Raw genomic sequence first — 10,266 nt, 5'->3', positions numbered from 1 at the left:
TTAAACCACCGACCTTATGGTTCAAATTGAACTTGAGGTCCAGTGCTTTATCCCACAGTTGTTAAGTGCCATCAAGTGAGTTCTGAGTCATAGTGACCCTGAAAAAGTTTTCTGAGGAACTGAAGCAAATCTGCTTCACAAGACCTTTTTAAAGTGTTGAAGAGCAAAGATGTCAGCTTGAGAACTAAGGTGTGCCTGACCCAAGCCATGGTATTTTCAGTAACTTCATATGCATGCAAAAGTTAGACGGTGAATAAGGAACACTGTAGAAGAATTGATGCTTTTGAGTTATGGTGTTGGAGGAGAATATTGAAAGTACCATGGGCTGCCAAAAGAACCAATAGATCCATAGTGCAACCAGAGTGCTCCTTGGAGGTCAAGATGGCCAAATTTTTTCTCTCATACTTTGGACATATTGTCAGAAGGGACAAGTCGCTGGACAAGGATGTCATGTTTGGTAAGGTGGAGGGTCAGAGAAAAAGAGGAAGACCCCCAGTTACCGGGGACTTGCCTCGGCATAGTTGTGTTGTTCACGAGTGTTTGGTTCACGAGGAGGGGAGATCCAGCGGCTATAGAAATAGCAAAAGAGACACAGAGACGCAAAGAGACAAAGAGACACTCCGAAACCAGAGTGAATGCTGGACTGGCATCAGGCAGATCCTGTGTTGCAAACATCTCAGCCACGAAGGCCGTAATATCCTGCATAGTAAACATCTTAGCTAAACAGGCATTATGGTTGCAAGGCTGGACTGTGCCCCTTGCATGCTGTAACGCACGCCTTGCCAGTCGTAATGCACCTGGATTCGTTCTGCGCCTTCCTTTTATTTAGGGGAGGTACTTTACACAAAGTTAGGAGGGGCCAAGACAAGGTACAGCTGTCAATCTTATTTTTCCAGACATTCAGGCAACTTTACATCATACTTTGCAGGTTCAAATCTCACTACAGCAACTTGGTTTCTCAAGCTTAATTAACATACCTTTTAGCACCTAGCCTCAAATGGAGGGAGGAAAGGGTGGATCGGGAGGATTCCTTTTGTGTCGGCTGCCCAGCCCAGGTTCTTCAGGAAAAGAGGCGCCTGGGTGAATAGGCAGCACCTGGAAACACTTTAGGGAGGGCATTCCTATTGTCCTTGGAACAAACCAGGGAGCCACCCAATTTACCTTGAATGAATTCTCTGAGGGAAGAACTTTGCCTGTTTAGAATTTTACAGTCTTGACTTTTAGGAAAATATTACATTTATCTGTGTATATCAAGGGCTTCATGTCTGCAATTAATAAAAATAATTGTTATTAACTGCCAGGTGGCTAGATCTGTTACACTTGGGCCTGTAGGGCCTCGAACCTCTGACCAGGCCTTCACGGTCTGCAACACCCAATGAGATGGATTGGCCAGGTGGCAGCATCAATGGATTCAAGCATGGCAACAGTAGTGAGGTTGGCCCAGGATCGGGCAGTGTTTCATTCTATTGTGCATAAGGTCACTATGAGATGGTACCAACTCAACGGCACAACAAAAGGTGGGTTTGAAACACTAACCTTGTGGTTCAGTATCCAGTGCTTATCCTACAGTGTCACACCAGGAATCTCTATGTGTGTGTGCGTGTGTGTGTGTTCATATATGTTGTTGTTATGTGTTGTGTCAGTTCCAACTCACAGTGACTCTGTATAGGCTTTCTGAGGAGTGGCTGGTGAGTTTGAACCATTGACCTTGCAGTTCAAACTGACCTTGTGGTCCAGTGCTTTATCCTACAGTGCCACACAAAGGCTTTCTCTCTCTTTCTTTCTTTCTCTCTCTCTCTCTCTCTCTCTCTCTCTCTCTCTGTCTATATATATAGTGTTATTGTGTGCTGTCTAGAAGGTTTTGACTTATAGCAATCCTGTATATGACTTCTGAGAGTAGATGGTGTGTTTGAATTGCCACCCTTGAGGTTAGTAGTCCAGTGTTTACCCTACAGTACCACACCAGGGCTTAAAAATACACACACATACACACACATGACAGGACTTCAGAAAGTTTTAGAAAAATTCCATTATCTTTTAATTCCATTTTTCCATGAATTTTTGAACTCCTTCCCATATATCACACTACATTTGCCAATTCAACTTATTACAATTTAGTGGCATCATTTTCATCAATTGGCTATGCATCCATTATCTTTAACCATTGTGATATTTTCAGCACCATGAATAGAAACTCACTCCACTACAAACAATAACATCCTCTTTCCTATCCCTCCTACTCCTGGAAACTGAAATCTTTCAATAAACTGATGCAGCACTGGAGGCACGCACTCATCTATACACACTCATCTATACTAAGAAGACAGCTACCTGACCAATTGCTTACAAAAGATCCATATTTGTAGCCATTCCAGAAAGAAGTGATCCAATGGAATGCAGAAACCATTGAACAATATTATTAATATCACAGGCAAGTAAAATTTTCCTGAAGATAATTAAAAAACTGCTTCAACAGTATATTAACAGGGAACTGACAGAAACCCAAACTGAATTTAGAAGAGAATGTGGAACTAGGGATAACATTGCTAATATCAGATGGATCGTGGCTAAAAGCAGAGAATACCAGAAAGACGATGACTTGTGCTTTATTGACTATGCTAAGGTTTTTGACTGTGTAGATCATGGCAAGCTATGGATAACATTGAAAACAATGGGCATTCCATAACACTTAATTGTGCTCATGGGGAGCCATTACATATACCAAGCAGCAGTCATTCGAGCAGAACAAGGGGATACTGAACGGTTTTAAGCCAGGGAGGTGTAAGCCAGATTATACAACTGTATTGACTAGAAGTCAAAAGGACTTAAAATACTTACTGATGAAGATCAAAGATCACATCCTTCAGTGTGGATTGTACCTCAGCGTAAATAAAAGAAAAATCCTTACAACTGGATCAATAATACCATGATAATGAATTTTGTCAATGACTTCATTGTGCTTTGATCACAATCAACACTCATGAAAGCAGCAGTCAAGAAATCAAATAATGCATTGCATTAGGCAAATCTACTGCATAAGACCTCTTTAAAGTTCAAGGGCAAAGATGTCAGTTTGAGGAGTAAGATGCACCTGTACTTTCAATAGCCTCCTACACATGTGAAAGTTAGACAATGAATGAGAAAGATTACAGAAGATTCGATGAATTTGAGTTATGGTGCTGGTGAAGAATATTGAAAGAATTTCATAAGAACAAACATAACTGCATCAGAAGAGGTACAGCCAGAATGCTCCTTAAAATCCAGGATGGCGAGACTTGTTCTTCGGACATGCTGTCAGGAGAGAACAGTCCCGGGAAAAAGATATCACACTTTGAAAAGTGGAGGGTCAGTGAAAAGAAAAAGACCCCCAATGAGTTGGATTGGCACAATGGCAGCAGCAATGACCTCAAGAACCTTAATAATTGTGAGGATAGTACAGGACTGGGCAGTGTTTGCTTCTGTTCAGCATAGGTTTGTTATGAGTAGGCACCTCCTTGACCGCAGCTAACAACAATGGTATATATTGTGTAGTGCTATAGGATAAGCATTGGACTGCTAACTGAAAGTTAGCAGTTCAAACCCACCAGTCACTTCTCAGAAACCCTATACACGGTTTCAGAACTGATCAATGACACAGCAACAACATATATGCTATTAGATTTGTGTTACATATATGGTTTCCAAAGATGTTCTCTAATCTGTTTAGCAACTTGCCTTTTCACTCTTTTTGTAATGTCTTCTGATGAACAAAGTATTTAATTTTTATGAGCTTCTATCTGACCAACTGATTGGAAGAGATCCATATCTGTGCCCATTCCAAAGAGAGGTGACCCAACAGAATGCGGAAATCATCAGACACTATCTTTGATAACCCATGCGAATAAAGTTTTACTAAAAGTAATACAGAAACAACTGCAAGCATGCATTGACAGAGAACTTTCAGAGGTCCAAGCCGGATTCAGAAGAGGCCATGGAAGGAGGGCTATCATTGCCGATGTCCGATGAATCTTGGCTAAAAGCAGAGAATACCAGAAAGATGTTTACCTGCGCTTTATTGAATACACAAAGGCTTTCGATTGTGTGAATCATGACAAACTATGGCCAACATTGTGAAGTATGAGTATTCCTGACCACTTAATTGTACTCATGAGGAATGTGTACATGGACTAAGACTCAGTTGTTTAAACAGAACATGGGAACACTGAATGGTTTAAAATTAAGAAAGGTGTGTGACACGGTTGTATTCTTTCACCATACTTAGTAAAACAATGTGCTGAGCAAATAATCCAAGAAGCTGGGTTATATGAAGAAAAATGTGGCATCAGGATTGGAGGAAAACTCATTAACAACCTGTGATATGCAGATGATACAACCTTGCTTGCTGAAAGTGAGGAGAACTTAAAATACTTACTGATGAAGATCAAAGAACACAGCCTTCGGTATGGATTGCATCTCAATGTAAAGAAAACAAAAATCTTAACCACTGGACCAATAAACAATATTCTTATCAATGGAAAAAAGATTGAAGTTGTCTAGGACTTCATTCTTCTTGGATCAACTATTAACACTCATGGAAGCAGCAGTCAAAAATCACACGACGTATCGCATTAGGCAAATCTGCTGCACAAGACCTTTTTAAAGTGTTAAAGAGCAAAGATGTCAGCTTGAGGACTAAGGTGCGCCTGACCCAAGCCATTGTATGTTCAATAACCTTATATTCATACGAAAGCTGGACAGTGAATAAGGAAGACTGTAGAAGAATTGATGCTTTTGAGCTATGGTGTTGGAGGAGAATATTGAAAGTGTCATGGGCTGCCAAAAGAACCAATAGATCTGTGTTGGAAGACGTGCAACCAGAGTGCTCCTTGGAGGCGAGGATAGCCAAACTTCCTCTCTCATACTTCAGACATATTGTCAGGAGGAACCAGTCACTGGAGAAGGATATCATGTTATGTGGGGTGGAGGGTCAGAATAAAAGAGGAAGACCCCTAGCAAGATGGATTGGCCACTACTAGGTATAAGGCTTGACGGAAGGTGGTTTCGTCTGGGTTGCGTTGCCGAGACCTCCGCCCAGGACCGCTCCTCCTCCCCGGGCCGCTCCCCTCTTGCCCATGAGCCCCCTCGCCTCTTAGGCCTCTCAGACCTGATATCGTGGTGTGAAGTGTGAGCAGGCCCGGGAAGCATAGTTACTGCTAAGGAGCTGCAGTCGCGATCAAGGTGAGATGATAGAGGTACTGACAACAACTGACGCTCAGAAACCGCTATACCAGCTGAATGCCCTGCTGGAACAGCCAAAGGTCTTCGGCTTGAGTCTAATTGAGTCTGCTCATGATAATGGCCTCAGAATGACGGCAAGGTTAAGAGACTTTGAAGTAAAAGATCTTCTTAGTCTAACTCAGTTCTTTGGCTTTGACACGGAAACATTTTCTTTAGCTGTGAATTTACTGGACAGGTTTTTGTCCAAAATGAAGGTACAGTCCAAGCACCTCAGATGTGTAGGACTGAGCTGCTTCTACTTGGCTGCAAAATCAATAGAAGAAGAGAGAAATGTCTCGCTGGCAAATGACTTGATCCGAATAAGCCAGTGTAAGTTCACGGTTTCTGACTTGATGAGAATGGAAATGATTGTATTGGAGAAGGTGTGTTGGAAAGTTAAAGCTGCTACTGCCGTTCAGTTTCTGCAACTCTATTATTCACTCATTCAAGAGAGCTTACCATTTGAAAGGAGAAACAGCCTTACTTTTGAAAGACTAGAAGCTCAACTTAAGGCCTGCCACTGCAGGATCATATTTTCTAAAGCAAAGCCCTCTGTGTTTGCTTTATCTATCATTGCATTGGAGAGCCAATCACAGAAGTGTATACAATTAACAGAAAAACTAGAATGTCCTCAGAAACATTCCAAGATAAATGGCAGAGATTTGACCTTCTGGCAAGAACTCGTCTCCAAGTGTATAACAGAACATTTATCAAACAAATGTTCCAAACCAAATGTTCAGAAGCTCAAATGGATTGTTTCTGGATGAATGGCAAGGCAGTTGAAGCATAGTTACTATAGGATAACCCACCTTCCAACAATTCCTGAAGCAGTCCCTTAATCGGATTATTATAGCAACAAAAAATTCTTCTCTGAATCCTTTCTCTACAACCCTCAGCGATGGAATTCATAGTTAGAATGGATTTAAACTGTGAAACCTCAAAACATCTCAACTGAATTTATTCTCAGATTAGGAAAACTGACTACTTAATATTATGCTATAGTGGAATTATATTTAGACTTGAATTTACCTGTGATGCATACAAATCTAAGCTAAGAATATAAATGTGAAACTGTAATGAGAAGCCTGGGGTGGTAGACTGTGAATCTGTATTTTTAACACTGACCTAAATTTCTATATTGAATCAATATGTTTAGGTGGTATTGAAATAGTAACCTATATAAACTAAGTCATCTTAAGTGTGATTATATTATGAGACTTACATCAAAACCAATTATTTTACAAATACACTTTTAAGACATATTAAGGATTACCATTCACGACAGCATAAACGGTTTCTTGGCATCCATGATGCAAGTACATAATGCAGATATGTGGACTTCATTGCTATCTAGCAATTATATTTGAAGGGTTTGTTATATAAAACAAAAATAATAGACTTGGTAAGTTTGACATACTCATTATCTTCAATAGATTTTTCTAGAGAAGAGGAGATATTTGTATTCATGATTTAAAGTTTTATTTATACAGAGTCTACTGCCTCAATCTAGTCCCATTGAGAATCAAAATTGCCTTACCCTATTAATGCAAGTTCAGGTTAGATTTAACACTCCAGAAATTTTTACTAAGGGCTGTTTTTATAAAACTGCCATTTCCTCTGAGAATTTTGTGTAAAAGGAACAAAGTATATTCTATTAAATGTCCCTACTGTGCTAAAATGAGAGTCATGGTGTAGCACTGTAGGGTAAGAACTGGACTGCCAACCACAAGATTGGTGATTCAAATCCACAAGCTGCTCCTGGGAAACCCTCTATAGGGTTGTTGTGAGTTAGAACCAACTCGATGGCACTTAACAAGTGTGCCAAAATAAAATCTTAGGAAAGTAAGTAGGCATAAGGTAGCTGAGGTAGCCCTGCTGTGGTGCTTTGGAATAAAAACTGGGCCACAAGTTCGGTTTGAACCACAAGATTGACAGTTCAAACAGCCGTTCCTTGGAAACCCTATACAGGGTTGCTATGAGTTGGAATCAACTCGAAGGTACTTAACAACAACTGTGAAAGCACTAAAAACAGTTACCAAATGCATTGTGCACCCTGAGACTATCCAGAATGGTTGTAACCAATTCAGATTACTTTTGACATCACGTCACGTTACAGATATTTATGAACAAATATGTATGGAGAAATATGCCAAAGAGCCACAATATATCTTAAATTTTCTAAACTATGTTTTGTGGATAAGTTTTCTGTTTTCTTAAATGGCTGATACATTTCAATATTTGAATACATCACTGTTAATTTTCAGTTAGCATAGGTAACCTAACAAAATTACCATTATATTATGAAGGGATATACCTTTCAATAAAGTTACTGACATACACTGGGAAAACAAACAAACAAACAAAAAGATGGATTGGTTGGCCAAGTGGCAGCATCAATGGACTCAAGTGTGGAAACAATTGTGAGGTTGGCCCAGGACCAGGCAGAGTTTTGTTCTGTTGTGCACAGGGTGGATATGAGTCAGTACCGACTCAATGGCACCTAACAACAACAACAACAAGAACCAATATTTGTTCTTTGAGGACAATGTCACCCATATTGAGCATTCATAGAATGAAATAAAACAAAGTTCTGCTAGACCTCTTGAGAGAGAAAAAAAAAATATTCTCATTCTTTTCTGATGAGTGACTTATGCAAATGCTGTAGAGTTTAAGGAAGACAAGAATAAAAGTCTAAATTTAGCCACGAGGATGCCTTAGGCCTAACCAAGGACAGTCAGTAGCATGGTAGGGCAGAAGTCAATTGGAACAGCTTGGAGAGTGAACATTGAATACACACTAAAATTTCAAGGAGCTAAGTTCTAGGTGATGGAAACAATTAGCTAGGAGGTCACACAAAGCCTACTTTTTAAAAAGATAAAAACAACTCAGCCTTTAGCTTGATGAAGAGGAGCCAGTGAAGAGTGAGAGACTGAAGAATATCACACAAGGGCAAAAGGGCAGAAGAAGAGGAAAGGAATGGAGGGAGTAGGGGAAGTTTCCCTTCCTCTGAGAATGCAGAAAGCCTCCCGTGAAGTCAATTCATCTGCAGGAGTGAGATCTAGAATCCACGAGCAGGTCTGAGGAGATGATGAAGTTTGGAATAAACTCTGCTTTGGAGAAATAAGGACTGGAAGAGGTATTCAGAAGGATGGCCAAGTGGCAGGAAGAGTTATGATATAACAATTACAAAATTATAAACGTTTAATTTTTTGTTTTCATTAACAGATAGTGCACCCACTATTTTTCACGGACTGTCTTACAGGCTGGAGATACAGCAGTGATCCACACAGCTCCTGACCTCAAAGTGCTATTGTCTGGCTTTTCCAACTGGAATATAAATTCGTAAGTAGGATAATTTTGGATGCTGACAATGGCTGTGAAGATAAAATAAGACATTATGACCAAGTGAAATGATGAAGGCTTTATTTAGATAGATGGTCAGAGAAAACCTGCTTGAAGAGGTTACATTTGACCTGAAACCTGAGTGATAAGAAAAAGACAACCTTGAAAAGATCTAAAAGCAGAGCTTTCAAAGCAAGATGGACTTCAGATGCAAAGGGTCTAAGGAGGAAACAAGCTTGAAGTATTCTAGGAACAGAGAGGAGGCCAGTGGGACTCAACTACAGGAATCAAAGGGGTGAGGAGATTGGCAGGAGTCAGATAAGATGTTCATGAAGGCTGGGGTAAAGGGTTTAGATTTCCTTCTGGTTGAAATGAGAAGTTTCTGACTTCTGACGGGAGTGGAGTTTTAAAGCTGGGAAGTGACATACGTAATTATGCATTAGAATAACTGCTCTAATTACAGTATGGAGGGTGGACTGTGGGGAAAGAATGGAGTTAGGAGACCAGTTAGGAAGCCTGGTTCCGTCTCCAAAATGACAAAGCGAGTTGATGATGATGAGGGCAGTTCATGCTTAGGATTAAAGCCAAGTGTCAGTTTGGGGGAAATGACAGACATAGGAGTCAGAATTTCATGTCAGAAATGTACATATTCATTTTAACCTCAGTAACTCACTCCCTGTGATCAGGTATGGAAACCGATTACTCAGCCCTGATGCTGCATTCTGTTTTAGAGATTCCTGGAGGCAAGAAACTATAAGAGCATTGGATACATTTTTCTCTGTTCCATCCTAGCAGCCTCGTCCTGGTATTTTAAACCCAAACCCTTGCTGTTATTGTTAAGTACTGTTGAGTTGGTACTGACTCATAGTGACCCTGTATAGGGTTTCTGAGGAGTGGCTGGTAAGCTTGAACCGCTGATCTTGCGGTCCAATGCATTGACCCGCAGCGCCACACCAGGGCTCCCAACCCAAACCCTTAAGACCCTATATATTTTCTGTCGTAGGGACTGAGTTCTGTTCTTAATTTAGCACTCAGAGCAGCACGGATGAAGATAACTCTATTTTATACCTCAGAGACCATGAATGTACCTAAGAGAGTTTTGTTTTTGTTTTTTCCCTTGAGGGCCACCAACTTGTAAAGTTGTTAAGTGCCAATCAGTCAGTTCCCACCCATAGCGACCATGTATAGGGTTTCCAAGGAGCAGTTGGTGAGCTTGAACTGCAGACCTTGAGGTTTAAATAGACTTTGCAGTCCAGTACATTAACCCATAGTACCCTGCCAGAACCCCTTGCAAAGTGCAGGTTTAAAAAGCTGAGTGTGAACAGCAGTATTAGGGTGTGTTTCTAAGTATGTACCAAAAATGTGCACAGAAAGTTTTTTAGAGTAGTTATTCTCTTCAGTTCCTGATTTAAATTTTTTTTTTTTTACAATTTTCTTTCCTTCTAAGACATTACTTGCTTTTTTTTTTTTAAAGAAAAGGTATTCCTGACTCTATACATTCTACAATATAAGAGAGTCTTCTATATTTTAAATCATCTGGTAGCGTAGTGGTTACGAATCAGGCTGCGAACCTTAAGGCCACCAGTTTGAAACTACCAGCCACTCCAAGGGAGAAAGATGAGGCGTTCTGTTCCCGTAAAGATTTACAGCCTCAGAAACCCTGTACAG

General features: G+C 40.3%; 1 pseudogene; it reads left to right on the top strand.

The window, feature by feature from the left end:
* Positions 1-5,222: 5,222 nt before the first annotated feature.
* Positions 5,223-6,095, top strand: LOC102819637 (annotated as a pseudogene).
* Positions 6,096-10,266: the final 4,171 nt, after the last annotated feature.

The sequence above is a fragment of the Chrysochloris asiatica genome, unplaced genomic scaffold (assembly GCF_000296735.1).
Source record: "Chrysochloris asiatica unplaced genomic scaffold, ChrAsi1.0 scaffold00082, whole genome shotgun sequence".
In the NCBI taxonomy this organism is placed as follows: domain Eukaryota; kingdom Metazoa; phylum Chordata; class Mammalia; order Afrosoricida; family Chrysochloridae; genus Chrysochloris; species Chrysochloris asiatica.
The sequence above is the reverse complement of the archived record's forward strand: the minus strand, read 5'-3'. Positions and strand labels throughout refer to the sequence as shown.